The 16739-nt window shown below is 46.1% G+C and overlaps 1 protein-coding gene across 1 annotated transcript in view; it reads left to right on the top strand.

Annotated features, from left to right (window-relative positions):
* The window catches only part of LOC110506623 (transcription factor Maf-like), a 152691-nt gene extending 149830 nt beyond the window's left edge, over positions 1 to 2861 (top strand). The window contains exon 3 of the mRNA XM_021586371.3: positions 2043 to 2861. The gene's annotated coding sequence lies outside the window, so the exon portion shown is untranslated. The remainder of the gene's footprint in view (positions 1 to 2042) is intronic.
* The last annotated feature ends 13878 nt before the right edge of the window (positions 2862 to 16739 follow it).

The following is a 16739-nucleotide window of genomic DNA, read 5'->3' as shown; positions in this document are numbered from 1 at the left end:
TCTTATGATCATTGCAACTCCACGAGGTGAGATCTTGCATGGAGCCCCAGGCCGAGGGAGATTGACAGTTCTTTTGTGTTTCTTCCAGTTGCGAATAATCGCACCAACTGTTGTCACCTTCTCACCAAGCTGCTTGGCGATGGTCTTGTAGCCCATTCCAGCCTTGTGTAGGTTTACAATCTTGTCCCTGACATCCTTGGAGAGCTCGTTGGTCTTGGCCATGGTGGAGCGTTTGGAATCTGATTGATTGATTGCTTCTGTGGACAAGTGTCTTTTATACAGGTATATTTTGATTGGATTTGATTTGATTTGATTTGATTTGTAACAAACTGAGATTAGGAGCACTCCCTTTAAGAGTGTGCTCTTAATCTCAGCTCGTTACCTGTATAAAAGACACCTGGGAGCCAGAAATCTTTCTGATTGAGAGGGGGTCAAATACTTATTTCCCTCATTAAAATGCAAATACATTTCTACAATTTTTTACATGCATTTTTCTGGATTTTTTAAAATGTTATTCTGTCTCTCACTGTTCAAATAAACCTACCATTAAAATTATAGACTGATCATTTCTTTGTCATTGTCCTCTTGGCAAACATACAAAATCAGCAGGGGATCAAATACTTTTTTCCCCTCACTGTAGCTGTTGTTCTCTGTCTAATAGCCCACCCACACACAACCCGTATGAATCATCCCAAACCTCTACTCTACCTGGGGGGGTAGGAAATCTTTCAAGCATTTTTCAGCAAAATATCAACCCAAAGCACTCTCTCACAGTGAGTGGCATGACTGCCTGGCTTTAGAGAGTAAACACAGGCTAGATAAAGGAACTGATGTGTCAGTTATTGATGTGTAGTGCTCCTTCACTGTGAGCCTGTGTAATCACTCTGTTGTCGGCCATGTTGTTATACACTGAGGACACAAAACATTAAGCACACCTGCTCTTTCCACGACGCAGTCTGACCAGGTGAATGTCACTTGTGAAATCCACTTAAATCAGTGCAGATGAATGGAAGGAGACAGGTTAAAGGATTTTTAAGCCTTGAGACAATTGAGACATTGATTGTGTATGTGTGCCATTCAGAGGGTTAAATGGGCAACAGTTTCCCGAGTGTATCAAGAATCAAGAATAGTCCACAACTGTGGGAAGCATTGGAGTCAACATGGGCCAGTATCCCTGTGGAAAGCTTAGGTGTTCTTAATGTTTGGTATACTCAAATGTTTTTTTCAATTGTAATAATGGCTCAAGGATATCAGAACTGACCAAATAGATACTGAAGGATGCATTCTAGAGATGAATATATCATAGAACTATAAACTTAATGAATATTATTCTGAAGACTCAAACCCAGAGAGTGATCTTTGACTGAGGGGTTGTGTTTAATCCAGAGGTGAGACTCATCCATGCTGCTAGTGAGCGGCCTCTGTAGCCATCTCTGTCTCTCTGGCCTTAATTGAAGCTGATGAAGGAGTCACCCCCCATGCAGCCGCCGCTGTCACTCAGAATCTCAGCGTCGATGCAGTCAGACCGTACACACTCACAGGGTGGTCACCGGCCCTTTGTTTTTACACAGGCACCAGGGAGGGCACCAGGGAGGGCACCCCCCCCCCCCCCCAAATAACAGTGAGTCAGCCTGCGTCATGGCTGTGACACGGTGGGCCCAGTGTCTGTGGAGGTTATGGTGGGGTCCCTCTCGCTCTTTCACTGACAGTCATGTGTGTGTGTGTGTGTGTGTGTGTGTGTGTGTGTGTGTGTGTGTGTGTGTGTGGGGGGGGGGGGGGGGGGGGGAGGGGGGAGGCACAAAAAGGGCACACAGATGGGTGGTCTGACTCATACACATTTAATGACCTCTACTGTTTCTCTCTCTCTTTCTCGCTTTCCTTCTCCCTCTCGCTCTCTCTATTGTTGTCTCTCTCTGTTTCTCTCTGTTTCTCTCTCTTTCTCTCTCGCTCTCGCCTTCTCTATTGTTCTCTCTCTCTGTTTCTCTCTTTCTCCCTCTCTTTCGCTCGGTCTCTCTCTCTTTTTCTCTCTCCCATGTCTACAGATAACCTGGCGACTGAACGCTGATGACTTAAGAGTGACTGATCAATGGCTTGAGGAACCCCACAAAGCACAACAACATCTAAAGATGACTTCACTGGAGAAGAAGAAAAGAAGCCCTACAGAGAAATGCTTCAGAGCCTCTTCCTACTCCCACTTTCCTCTCCGCTATTTTACCTCCAGCTTTTTTGTAACAAAAACAAAACACTGACTCAAATGATGTATCAAGATGATTGACAACATCAGAAGAATATTACTGGAGAAACCATTTCCTCTGTAGGGGGGGGGGGGGGGGGGGGGGTAAACAAAACTTTGATGCATGTTACTGTAAGTAGTTCATCTAAAAACCAACCTTTTTCCCCCAAGTGGGATCCTCAACTAAGAAGACTCATCCAAGTCCAGCATTCCTGATATAGGATAAAATACCCAAGCAACCCACCTCCTCCCTCTGAAATCCCTTACTCTATCTACCGTATCAGAGGTCATTGTAACTACCATTGACAATATGTTCCTCGTTTTAGAGAACTTACTTCCTGTATCATTTTGGAGTTAGTTGGACTGTAAGACTACTATAGTGTATACTATTTGCATAATGAACCAGTCTTCCTCTCCAATGGACATGAGTGATGTACTATAGCATGGATCTGACTTTACTGTGTTCCTCAGTATGCTTGTAGATCACAAAACTCATAATTGTGAATAGTACAACGATTACACCTTTTTAATCCTAGATTCCTATCTTTACCAGGCAGTATTAACTTACTGTATACTATGTAGGGCATTTTGTTGACCTGTACATTTGACTAAATGCATAGAAATACAAGTAATAGCTCATTGTATTATTTGAATACCTGCAGACATATTAGGGAAACATGTGTCTATAAAGACAATGGGACTGTGACTAAGTCATATAGTGTTGACTATATTATGAAGGTAGAACCCAGAATAACGTCTTAGAGAGTAAACACTATATAGTATCCTCAGCAGGGGCCCCGCTGCATCTATGTCATGTGTCTACCTGAGATCGTGGGCAGCCGATCTTGTATTTGGTTTGTTTCTTTGTTGTTTCCTCATCCCTTTTGAATAGCTTGTACCAATGGCCCTTCGGGTCTCTGTACTGTGGTCTCTCTCATGGACCTCTCATAGGGCAACACATGTCCTCAGCTAAGGCAGGTGTCTCTATCTCTCTCTCCCACATCACCTGGCATGGTTTACCCAGGTGCTCCTCTGTATGGCCAAACAAGGAGAACGGAACATCACAGTATGATTTCAAGGTTGCAGAAACCATATTGACTTTTGACCTATCTCCAACTGTCTACTGAAGACATAACAACAACCAGACAAACTACAGCTGGTGGTGCAAGAGAGGATACTGTGCATGGAACGCAACGCACGCAAGATAACCTGAAAGCATCTTCATCCTCTTGCATCCTCTACCTATCGATGTGCTTCCAGTACAAACCTGATACCTAAACAGCCCCTCGCCTGCTCCCACAATCCTCTCTGCTCCTCCTCTCGTCCATCCCAGAGACTCGTGAGGAGAGCGCCAGTCGATCTGTTTATAAACGTTGCGGATGGACGCTCATCGTGACAAACAAACACTTACACACGCGCATACACACATATACCCACCCCTCCACACATAAACACTCTCAAAGGGAGACAAGTGGAATACAGTGGAGTATGTATGTATATTCTGTATGTATAGAACCCTCAGCTGTAAGTAGTACATGTTGACATGTAGATGAAAATATGCATTGTGATCATAATACCTACCGTAGACAGGCTGGTGGCCGTTGATTCAGACAGAGGATGAAACACTCTCTCTAAGCCAATGGAAGCACTCTATACTATGTTTTCAGGGTACATACTCTAAGTTTCCTTAATGACAGAAAATATAATGTGATGTTCCTTTTAAAAAGGACCTCCTAAGCAAAACCACCGAGCTGAATGGGTTTTAAGCACTTTGAAGGGATGCATAACCCCCCCTTTGATGTCGGAAAGAACCTGGCCAGAGTGAGAGAGCAGGGGGTGTGGAGGGTGTAGGGGGCGAGGGGAGGGAGGGAGGGCAAACTGGGGCGCTCCAATTAAGTGGCAGTGCACAAAGTGGCGTGGGGCGCCCTGCCAGGAACTGTCTATTCATCCCATGTCAAAGGGATTTACACATCTCAATGAGTCAACAGCACTGCCAGGGCTGCCAGCAGCACGGGGAACAGGGGTCGAGAGGAATACAGGAAAAGAGGAGAGGTGGAAAGGTAGAATAGAGGTGGAGGGGAGAGGTAAAGAGAGAAAAGGAGTGCAGAGGACAGGAGACGGAAAAGGGCAGAGATGTAGAGCGACAGAGAGGAGAGAGAAGATGAGAGATGTGGATCGACAGAGAGGAGAGAGAACAGCAGAGATGTAGAGCGACAGAGAGGAGAGAGAACAGCAGAGATGTAGAGCGACAGAGAGGAGAGAGAAGATGAGAGATGTGGATCGACAGAGAGGAGAGAGAACAGCAGAGATGTGGATCGACAGAGAGGAGAGAGAACAGCAGAGATGTAGAGCGACAGAGAGGAGAGAGAACAGCAGAGATGTAGAGCGACAGAGACAGAACAGCAGAGATGTAGAGCGACAGAGAGGAGAGAGAAGGGTAGATATGTAGGGCTACAGAGAGGAGAGAGAAGGGTCGAGATGTAGAGCGACAGAGAGGAGAGAGAAGGGTAGAGATGTAGGGCTACAGAGAGGAGAGAGAAGGGTAGAGATGTAGAGCGACAGAGAGGAGACAGAAGGGTAGAGATGTAGAGCGACAGAGAGGAGACAGAAGGGTAGAGATGTAGAGCGACAGAGAAGAGAGAGGAGGGTAGAGATGTAGAGCGACAGAGAGGAGAGAGAAGGGTAGAGATGTAGAGCGACAGAGAGGAGAGAGAAGGGTAAAGATGTAGAGCGACAGAGAGGAGAGAGAAGGGTAGAGATGTAGAGCGACAGAGAGGAGAGAGAAGGGTAGAGATGTAGAGCGACAGAGAGGAGACAGAAGGGTAGAGATGTAGAGCGACAGAGAAGAGAGAGAAGGGTAGCGATGTAGAGCGACAGAGAAGAGAGAGAAGGGTAGAGATGTAGAGCGACAGAGAAGGGAAAGAAGGGTAGAGATGTAGAGCGACAGAGAAGAGAGAGAAGGGTAAAGATGTAGGGCTACAGAGAGGAGAGAGAAGGGTAGAGATGTAGAGCGACAGAGAGGAGAGAGAAGGGTAAAGATGTAGGGCTACAGAGAGGAGAGAGAAGGGCAGAGATGTAGAGCTACAGAGAGAGAAGGGTAGAGATGTAGGGCTACAGAGAGGAGAGAGAAGGGCAGAGATGTAGAGCTACAGAGAGAGAAGGGTAGAGATGTAGGGCTACAGAGAGGAGAGAGAAGGGTAGAGATGTAGAGCTACAGAGAGGAGACAGAAGGGTAGAGATGTAGAGCGACAGAGAGGAGAGAGGAGGGTAGAGATGTAGAGCTACAGAGAGGAGACAGAAGGGTAGAGATGTAGAGCTACAGAGAGGAGACAGAAGGGTAGAGATGTAGAGCGACAGAGAGGAGAGAGGAGGGTAGAGATGTAGAGCTACAGAGAGGAGACAGAAGGGTAGAGATGTAGAGCTACAGAGAGGAGACAGAAGGGTAGAGATGTAGAGCTACAGAGAGGAGACAGAAGGGTAGAGATACAGAGAGCGAAGGGAAGAAATGTGGATCGACAGAAAGTAGAGAGAACAGCAGAGATGTAGAGTGACAGAGAGGAGACAAAAAATGAGACAACAAGCAAACAATGTGACAATGTTGAAGTTAAAGGGTTCCCACATTTAAGAATGTAGGGCAGCATTTCAGACAAAGCCAACATTATTCTCTCAGCTAGAGACCTGACCAGACAAAATCTTCTCTTCTCTCAGGTCACCTCCACAACTCCCCTCCTACCCTTCAGCCACAGAGTTCACTGTCCCCTCCACCCCAGCTAGTGCCACTTCCCAACAGCCCTGTGACCTCACGTCCTATCTGGGGTTGACTCTGTGTTAATGAGCAATACCTCTAAGCTCAACCAGATGTTCAGGCTAGCCGTTAAATACCTGTTGCTCTTCCACCCCAGTGATTCCTTTATCCTTCCCCAGTGCAGCTGCACTCTCCCTGGGCTGGGTTCCACGTGCTTCAGCCCCTCTATGGACGGGACCTCCCCACAACTTGACTCTGTTCTGCTCTGCTCTCATCATCTAACAATAGCAGTGCATCAATTGATGCACCATGACATTAACATAGGGATTGATAAGGATTCATGGGCTTCGGTGATGACAGGTGTGTTGATGGTATGACAGAGACATCATAATGAAGCAACTTTTTGGGTTTACATTGGCTTATATTGTATGTTTCATAAAATTATACACAGACCAATCAATGCAAGTGAATCATGTACAGTGGCTCTCCAGTGTAAAGCATTACCAAACCCAAAGCAATATTTAACAGTGGACTAAACAATAGGAAGACATCAGAGACGGTGAGGGATGGACATAGACTGTGACCAGGGACAGTTAAGGAAGAGTTGGCCCCAGTAGGAAAGTAGAGTAGAGATAGAAACCAGTTCAATTTGGTAAACCGTCTTCCTCCCATGTCCTCTGTGTGTGTGTGTGTGTGTCTGCCTGCCTACCTGCCTGCCTACCTGCCTGCCTGCCTGCCTGCCTGCCTGCCTGCCTGGTGGGGAAGCAGTAGTAGTAAAAGGCGTTTGATGTGTGTATTAGCTCCCGTCCTTGCGGTCAGCGCGCAACACAAACACAACATCAAAAGGAAGATGGGAGCGGCGCTGCTACCTGGCTCTGTGGAGATAAGTTAATGCAGATCTATTAGGCAGAAGCATATTAAAGGATGAAGATGTCAGTCACACACACGGCAGGAGACATCACGTTGAGCTACTGTTGATGTCCTCCCGAGTTTGAAGCTTTCTGATTTCACCAAAATGAAGCAAAACCATTTTTCTGAGGAGTTAAAGAGGGTATAAGTAACAGAGACAGTTGTGATCCCCCCTCGCCTGTTTGAAGAACACGGTTAGTGTGTTTTTTATTGAGATAAACTCGCAGACTGCACACATGCCGTTTCATCAGAGTATGACCCTGACCATGACATTTCCCAGAAGCCTTAGTGTTATTCACAGGTTCACGCTCACACAGACACACGTGTACACACATGCTCTTATACACAAACATGCACACTTACACACACACACACTTACACACACACACTTACACACACACACACACACACACACACACACACACACACACCCCACCCAGCCACCCACCCACCCACCCACCCTCCCACCCACTAATCTAAACAACAGGACTGTATGGAAACAGATCGGCAAAATAATGGATTGTTCAGTGTGCAAACAGTAAGCTGTTAGTGTAATCACAGGTCAAAGTCATATTACCCAGAGGCCCCCGCTGGGGGTATATTAACATGAGGGATATTTGGGAGGGTGGAGAGAGGGGGGACAGAGTGCTGTCCTGATTCAGATTTACCCCCTATTGGGCACCCCTTGCCTCCTTTATTTCTTTCTCTCCTCTCCTCCACTCCAATACATACACAGACCCTGCATTTAATCAAGCTCACCCCTCCCCCTCTTACTTTATTTTCTCACTGCTCATTCCTACTTTCATGTGTCTTTTCTGTCTCAATCCCCTTCCTCCTCTCTTTCATCTCCCTCCTCCTTCTCTCTTTCACCTTTCCCCTTTTCTTTCCACTCTTCGCTTCTCCTCTTCTGCTCTTTCCTCTCTTCTCCCTTTCTCCCCCCCTCCCAAACTGAGGCAAGCTATTGAGGTGAAGCACTCCATCAATCTCCCTGGTGTGTGTGTGTGAGAGAGAGAGAGAGAGAGAGAGAGAGAGAGAGAGAGAGAGAGCTAGAGAGAGAGAGAGAGAGAGAGAGAGAGACACACACACAGAGAGAGACACACACAGAGAGAGACACACAGAGAGAGACACACACAGAGAGAGACACACAGAGAGAGAGAGAGAGAGAGAGGTGAAAGGGACCCAGAATCTTGTTTTTGGATTAAGCAAATAGAGGAGTGGGTAATATAGGGCCATCAGGCTGCTTGGTGGGTCATTTGTCAGCCCTCCACAAAGCCACACAAACAAGAGACAAGAGGAGAGAGAAAGTCAATTACCACTGTCAGTGGAGAGGGGGAGAACGAGAAAGATAGAGGGAGGGAGCCATATCCACTTTCATTAGAAGCCTATGTATCCTCTAGCCTGTGTTCTGCAGTGACTACCATGGCTTATGCATGTGTCAAGTCACATCCACAAACAAACCACTAGTCCCAGTGTTGTGTCTGTTAGGATAAATACTCTGTACATTATTTTCTTTGGCCTCGTGGCTTATCAACTTAGCTGGCCTGTATTTGTTTTATCGCCTAGCTCTTTCTCTAGCCTGGTTAATAAGTACATGCCTCTCTGGCTATACAGTTCATTAGTGTGATGACTAGCTGGCTAATGTGTGTGTAGGGTAGGCTCCTGTCCCATTGGAGCACGTGGACATTGGGGAGGTGTGGCAGAGCAAACAGTGGGGAAGGACAGAGAAGAGGAAAACAGCTTATAAGAGAGACAATGTGACTGGTCATTTAGCTAATGGCAGTGATGTAATAGTGAAGCCTCCTGTGATTCTGTGGACTCTAGGGGCGTAGTGGTGTGTAGTGGTGTGTTAGAGCAGACGGTCACATAGGGGGACTGTAGAGAGACCTTCCAGTGTTGTGACTGGACATGACACACACACATGCTCACGTTCCAATGCATGTCTGTATCTGTGTGTCGTTTTTGGGTTGGCTCTGTGATGATTAGGCTTGACCTGAGACTGACCTTTGGCCTGAGGCCGGACAAGGTATTGGCAGTGAGGTCATAGGATTACTGAATAGACACTCTGCCTCCGTTGCTGTCCCAGGTCAAATCAACCTCATAATGCTGTACCACAGTGGCAGGGACGATGAGACTACCATGCTGCTGTAATGACATCAGAACAGAGTGGTGGAGCCTGGCTTAGGCTACTGAGATAATGAACAGAGGGTTTAATATGGTGATAAAGCTCCCAAAGCCCAGCCTGACCAACCGATTGGATTGGCCTCAAGGGGGTCCACTAGCCTCACATCAACCCCCTTGAAACCTCACCGAGCTGGGATCGGCACCCAAGAAGATTTGGGAGCCTGGATAGAATCGGTTTAGCCAAATGGTTCTGACGTGATGTAATTGCCAAGGGACTGGCCCCTGTGTAACACCATAACCATAACAATGCTGAATCCTCAGCATCTTCCCTAGTTAAATAAAGGTTCAATAAAAATAAATACAAATCTGATTGGCTTATAAGGAGGATGTTGTTCCTGATTTCCCAGTAAGGTTCAGCTAGGGTGACATGGATATGTCATGTGAGGCATCATATTTAGCTATTAGCTAAATGTGGTCTGACACATGTTTTCTCAGTGCTTTGAGACTTTTGTTTTTGTAGTGCATTGTCGCTGCCAAATAAATGTAATACATAAGTAAATAAAACACATAAAAAGGTTGTCAGTAAACGCATAAAATCCCAAACCTGGCTGAGGTTGTTATAGGGGAGGGAACTTCTAGAAAACCTGAGTTCCCGCTCGAGAAATAAATAAATTGTGGAATAATAAATCGCACAGAGACAATGGACAGGTGGCATTTCAGGCTGCGTCGTTTAGTCGTGCAGTCTGCTTTCTGACAGCTTGATTTAGGCTCCTGCAGCTGAGCCAGAATAATTGAGAGAGAAACAGACAGAGAGAGAGAGACAGAGACAAACAGAGAAACAGAAAGACAAAGGGAGAAGGAAAAAGAAAACCAAGACAGACAAATCTTTTTCCATCTTCAATTCTCAGGCCTGAACTGAACTGCACTGATTGCAGAGGATGCCATTCTACCACTCAAATGGTTGCACCCAGATCAGTTCGATGAGGTGGAATAAGGAGCTCTGCCCATTCTACGTCACTGTGGGTCGTGATGCCCATCTGACTCAGGGTCAGGTGCATAGAGTGGTCACAGAAGGGATTGAGACACCCCTCCACCGTCACAGCCACCTGTGCCTGGCCCTTTCTGAGTCATATAGGGCTTATTGGGGGCAAGTGGATGAGGGTGCAGAGAGGGGGAGTTTTGGGGGAACTTTGGTGGGGAGAAGGGGGGTTGGAATAGGGTGTCCACCGCTGAGAGATGGGTGTAATCCCTCTGTATTAAAGCAGTGAAATGTTGTCAGGGTCCAGAACATTCTCCCCAAAACCATCCCCCTTCACCCCCAACCGTTTTCATGCCCCCCAGAGTACAAAGAGAGAGTTAGAACAACTGGGGACAACCATACGCTTTCACAGGGTTTCCTAACACAGAGTGCCCCCGAACTCAATCAACATGTATCTTTAAATTCCCACAAATAAATCATTGTGATAAAATCTTTATTACCAATTGGCTACACACAATGAAGTTCAATACACCAATATTCACAAAAAAACACTGTTTGTTAGATTGGCCTCTATTTAGCTTCAGGGGTAATATTTTCCTGTAGTTATGTCCCTCCTAATCTCCAGGTCAAGCAGTGATTCTTTTTACCCAATCTGTTTTAAAAGTATTGCCGTTAGAGGACAATTAAACATTTACAGCTCCTGGTCTAAAGCTGGTTTAAAGCCTGTTTCAATAAGCCTCACCTCCTCTCGCCCTCCCAGGTTAATTTGCTCTTCGCCCTCGTTTCAATTTCACTGTAGTAAACGTCTTCCTTATTTCCCATAAGGGCTTCCATGGTGAGGTTTTGATTGTCCAATGGGGTGGGCTGTGATGTTGGCTGTGGTGGAATCGTCAAAGGGGTCATCAAAGCCTCGGTGATGCTTGCCGGAGTCTTATTGCCGTGGCAATCAGCCCCCTGCTACTTGGCCTGGGTGACCCCAGTCAGAGATAAGCTTTATGGGATGGCCCATTAACATGCCGGGCAGGCCACCTCCCTCGTTTATCAAATGCGCTGCTGTGAAATCAACTGTTTATGGACCCCCAGTGAGAGGATAGCGCTGCTGATTGCCTATATTAGGGCCTGGCTTGTAAATGAGGCGCCCATAGACAAAGAACCTTCAGTAGACTAGAGATACATATAATTATATGCTGGTGTTATTCTCACTAACTGAGCAGTATATTTAATGACTACTGCAATAGCCGCAAGAGGGTTGGCCTTGCAACCACCAAACCTGAAAACTCTGGGGGAGGGTGTATGTGTTCATCCACGTCTTCCATGTACAGCATGAACCCACAGAATACAACAATCAAACAACACCTACATGACGTTACACGTTCAAATACATATGTGTCTAAGTATGGCTATATAAATGTCGACTCCCATGATGCTGTATCTAAACAACTCAATAGTCTTCCTTTCTTTCTACCCTGTCAAAGCTTCCTATGGTCCTGTGGATGTCATGTTGTTCTGTGGCTGTTTTGTGGGGATGGACATGTTAGCCACGTTAGCCGCGGAGTAGCGTAGCCTCATGTTAGGGAGGTGAGGCTGCTGTGGCATGGTCCGCTTAAAGCCTGATCACTGGTGAAGGCCTTGTCAATGTGTCTTCCATGATGGATGGTGATGGCCCACCGTGTCTTTGTACACAACAGGGGGCCCAAGTGTTTGTCGCCTGAGAGATGGAGGGAGGGAGGGAGACAGGGAGGGAGGGAGGGTGCGGGCGAGACTCAGCTTAATGTCCTTCACCAGTGCTGTGCATGTTCTCCCAACTCTGTGCTATTTGCTTTTCCCTTCACGGCACGGTTAACACCGTAAATTAACCTTTCCAATCACTCTGTGCTCAGAGTTTGGTGCACAACACAGACAGAGACAGAGAGGGAGCGAGAGAGACACAGTGTTACGCAATGCACTGACTTAAGAGACAGAACATTCTCTTTTATGTGCACATCCTGTGTACTCTGCAATATGTCCGTATCAAGCTGCTTTCTCTTCACCATTCTGGAGATGTCAATGAAACACATGAAAGACGATGTGCTGTAGAATCCCCCCTCCTTGTAGCCCATGTCTGTAAATAGAATGTAAATACCAAACAGCTATGCATGCTGATAAACTAGCAAGTCGTTCAGGTACTTTTGTAATCCAAGATTCTCATTTGGCATGTACTGAAGAAGAAGAAGAAATCCAACAAGAAAATGAAATAAAATATAAACCATAAAAATGGATACAGTTTGTTAAAGAACTTCAATAACTGGGGGATATATGTCTTTGCTGTTAATGTTTTCTTACTGATACTTAAAATGCGATAGCCTGCCATTATTAACAGTGCTCTGCTCATGTTACTTGTTCCCTGTTATTATGTTCGTAAAGATAGGGTTGAGGTAATGTAGGCCATGAACCTCCCGTAGGTTAGTGGATTGTCTAGGTCGGGGTATGATCGAGGAGAGAGGGGAGGGGTGGAGACAAGCTCTGACTCATACTTATCATAGATTATTTCAATGCCATTGCACGTTCGTATACATACTTTAAAATGAATTATTACCTATCCTTAGTCGCTAATTCAGCCAGTTAAATGCCATGGCCAAACGGTTTCGCTTGAAAGCTGTTAGTTGAGACGGCAGGATCTGAGAGCCAGATTGAGCTGCTTGTTTGATTTATTTAACCAAAAGGAAGATTCACCAGCTTCAAAGAGTGGGCCGCTTTTTAAAAGGTACACATATGTTTCTAACACGACAACACAACACAATACTACAACAAAGCTCAGAAGAAGCTTGGTAGAGAACAACTTTTTAATGTTGATTCACTTCACATAAATTGAGGGTGTAATTAATTAATTACAAATTACTTGCAAGGATAATGAGTCATTTAAAACGTGGATTGGACGAGTCCTGTTTTCGAGTATGGTCTTTGCAATGCGTGGGTATATTGAGAAACAAGCAATGATTATTAAAAATTCTAATTTGCCTCGGCCCTAGCGACTGAAACGTTCTGAGAGGATGAGAAAGAAGGAGGGTTGGTTGGATGAGAATGTTTTTGTTTTCTAAGAGTGTTTATTTTCCACCATGTTAGAAACTGAATTCCATGGCGCTCATAGTAGATGGAAGTGTCTAATTTTTAACCTGTGCTAAAGATATTTTAAATTTAATAAATAATCATTGTAACAAGACAACTGTTCTGTGTCGTATTGTGTGTCATATCGTTGTACAGTTCTAGTTACTACTGGTCTATACATACGCTAGACTGTGTGTGTAGTGTGACTTCTTTAATAATATTTTTCCTCACTGTACTGTGCTCCTGTCCTTACAGTAGGGTCAGTAAATGGAGTGTGTGTGTGTGTGTATATGTGTCTTTCAGAGTGTGTTTATATCTGTGTCAGCATGTCTGCATATGTACTGTATGTACCACTGACTGCATACGTGAATGTGTGCATGTGTGTGTGAGTAGGTGCCATGGTGATGGCCCATCAGGACTAGATAAACAGCATGGACTTCAGGCTCTTTCAGGTCATCCTCCATTCAAGCGAGCCACTCAACCAGGCAGGACTGGATTTGATACATAGATAGCCAAATGGGGCCCTCAACCCTCTACTCTGGACTAATGCTCCTTCCCCAGGGGCCTGATAGTACCCTCAACCCTCTACTCTGGACTAATGCTCCTTCCCCAAGGACCTGAAAGTACCCTCAACCCTCCACTCTGGACTAATGCTCCTTCCCCAAGGACCTGATAGTACCCTCAACCCTCCACTCTGGACTATTGCTCCTTCCCCAAGGACCTGAATGTACCCTCAACCCTCCACTCTGGATTAATGCTCCTTCACCAGGGACCTGATAGCACCCTCAACCCTCCACTCTGGATTAATGCTCCTTCCCCAAGGACCTGAAAGTACCCTCAACCCTCCACTCTGGACTAATGCTCCTTCCCCAAGGACCTGATAGTACCCTCAACCCTCCACTCTGGACTAATGCTCCTTCACCAGGGACCTGATAGTACCCTCAACCCTCCACTCTGGATTAATGCTCCTTCCCCAGGGACCTGAGAGGACCCCCAACCCTCCACTCTGGGCTAATTATCATTCACCAGGGACCTGAAAGGACCCTCAACCCCCCACTCTAGGCTAATGCTCCATCACCAGGAACCTGAGAGGACCCTCAACACTCCATTCTGGACATTCTGTTTCACGGAATCATGGCTCTCTCTGTATATACTGTCCCCATCCATACAGCCAGATGGGTTCTCAGTACATCGCATGGACAAGAAAAAATAAATCTCAGGGAAAATTAAAGATGGAGGTGTATGTTTCATGATTAACTACTCATGGTGTAATTGTGGTAACGTACATTAACTCCAGAAGGAATTCTCTTCTGTCATCGTCATAGCCGTGTATTTTACCGCTCACGTGGACTCTGACCTCTCATTCTCCGTGGCCGAGGTGAGTAAGACATTTAAGCGTGTTAACCCTGGCAAGGCTGTAGGCCCAGATGGTATCTCTAGCCACAGCCTCAGAGCATGCTGTGATTGCTGAGATTGTGATTGTATGATTGCATGATTGTGATTACCAGATTGCTGTAGTGTTTATAGATATATTCAATCTCTCCCTATCCCAGTTTGTTGTCCCCACTTGCATCAAGATGTCTACCATTGTTCCTGTATCCAAGAAAGTGAAGGTAGCTGAACTAAATGACTATAGCCCCAAAGCACCCACTTCTATCATCATGAAGTGCTTTGAGAGGCTAGTTTAGGATCATATCACCTCCACGTTACCCGACACCCTAGACCCACTACAATGTGCATACCGCCAAGAAAGATCCATGGATGATGCAATCGCCACCTCACTGCACACTGCCCTATCGCATCTGAACAAGAGGAATACCTATGTAAAAATGCTGTTCATCGACTACAGCTCAACCTTCAACACCATAGTGCCCTCCAAGCTCATCACTAAGCCCTGGTTCTGAACCCCGTACTGTGCAACTGGGTCCTGGACTTCCTGACAGGCCGCCCCCAGGTGGTGAAGGTAGGCAACAACACCTCCGCTACACTTATCCTCAACACTGGGTCCCCACAAGGGTGCATGCTCAGCCTCCTTCTGTTTTCCCTGTTCACCCATGACTGCGTGGACACGCACGTCTCCAACTTATTCAATGCATTTGCAGATGGTACAACAGTGGTAGGTCACCAACACAATGAGACAGCCTACAGGGAGGAGGTGAGGGCCCTTGCGGAGTGGTGCCAGGAAAACAACCTCTCCCTCAAGGTGAACAAAACTAAGGAGCTGAGTGGACTTCAGGAGATGTAGCACACCCCCATCCACATCAACGGGGCTGCAGTGGAGTGGGTGAAAGGTTTCAAGTTCCCCGGCATGCACATCACAGATAAACTGAAATGGTCCATCCACACAGACAGTGTGGTGAAGCAAGTGCAACAGGCTGAAGAAATTTCAGTTGGCCCCTAAGACCCTCACAAACTTCTACAGATGCACCATTGTTGGGCTGTATCACCGCCTGGTACTGCAATTGCACCGTCTACAATAACTTCATCACCGGGGGCACACTGCCTGCCCTGCATCGACCTCACCTATTTTGTGAGATGCACTAGTCCCTCCTGCAGCAAAGCACCCCCACAACATGATGCTGCCACCCCCGTGCTTCATTGTTGGGATGGTGTTCCTCGGCTTGCAAGCCTCCCCGTTTTCCCTCCAAACATAATAATGGTCATTATGGCAAAGCAGTTTGATTTTTTTTTCATCAGACCAGAGGACATTTCTCCCAAAAATATCTTTGTCCCCATGTGCAGTTGCAAACCGTAGTCTGGCTTTTTATGGCAGTTTTGGAGAAGTGACTTCTTCCTTGCTCAGCGGCCTTTCAGGTTGTCGATATAGGACTCGTTTTTACTGTGGATATAGATACCTTTGTATCTTTCTCTCTCTCTCTCTCTCTCAAATTGACTGGGTCACATTTCAGTGAAGCTCTCATCCTTAGTGTATGTGGCCCCAGCAAGAATCAAACCCACAGCCTTGCTGTTGCAAGTACCATTCCCCACCCAAGCTATCAAGCCACTGCTACTGCTGTTTGTTGCTTTTGCCACTATACAGCATGTCATCAGCCAGAGACGGATGGGGATGTTCGAACATAGTATTTTGAAGCTAATCAATAAGATCCTCCTCCCCTCCTTTCTAATGGTTGTGTGAAGGTTATCAGTCTTCATTCATTATAAGCCACTCACATCTGAGAAGAGGGAGGAGGGGGTGGTGGTTGGGTGTGTTTGTAAGTTTAAATAAATTGCTTACGAGAGGACACATTCAATTAGTTATTTCATTATACCCCTATGTGTAATCAATCGGCAAACCCGATAACAAAGCCACATCAATTTGCCGTGCCGCTCCGGCAGACATTTCTCCAAATTATTGAAGAGCACCTCTGTTGAGTGATGCATCCAATGAGTCCTCTCTGCTCTGCTCACAACTAAGAGGAGATGGAAGTTTAGCAGGGACCAGTATCACAACATCTGGGTTTTCAATATGATGTAAGGATTTAAGGTAAATCATTAGATTTCAAATTTTCAAAGAATGTTATTGAGGTTTCTAGGTTATTTCTAATTTCACTGTGAGAAAGATCTCTCTCCCTCTCCCCCTCTCTCTCTCTCTCTCTCTCTCTCTCTCTCTCTCTCTCTCTCTCTCCCTCTCTCTCCCTCCTCCCCTTCACCCATAGAGTGATATATGG

Source organism: Oncorhynchus mykiss, chromosome 26, assembly GCF_057628025.1.
Source record: "Oncorhynchus mykiss isolate SJ-2025 chromosome 26, ASM5762802v1, whole genome shotgun sequence".
Classification (NCBI taxonomy): Eukaryota; Metazoa; Chordata; class Actinopteri; order Salmoniformes; family Salmonidae; genus Oncorhynchus; species Oncorhynchus mykiss.
Note: the sequence above shows the minus strand (reverse complement) of the source record. Positions and strands in the feature narration are given on the sequence as shown.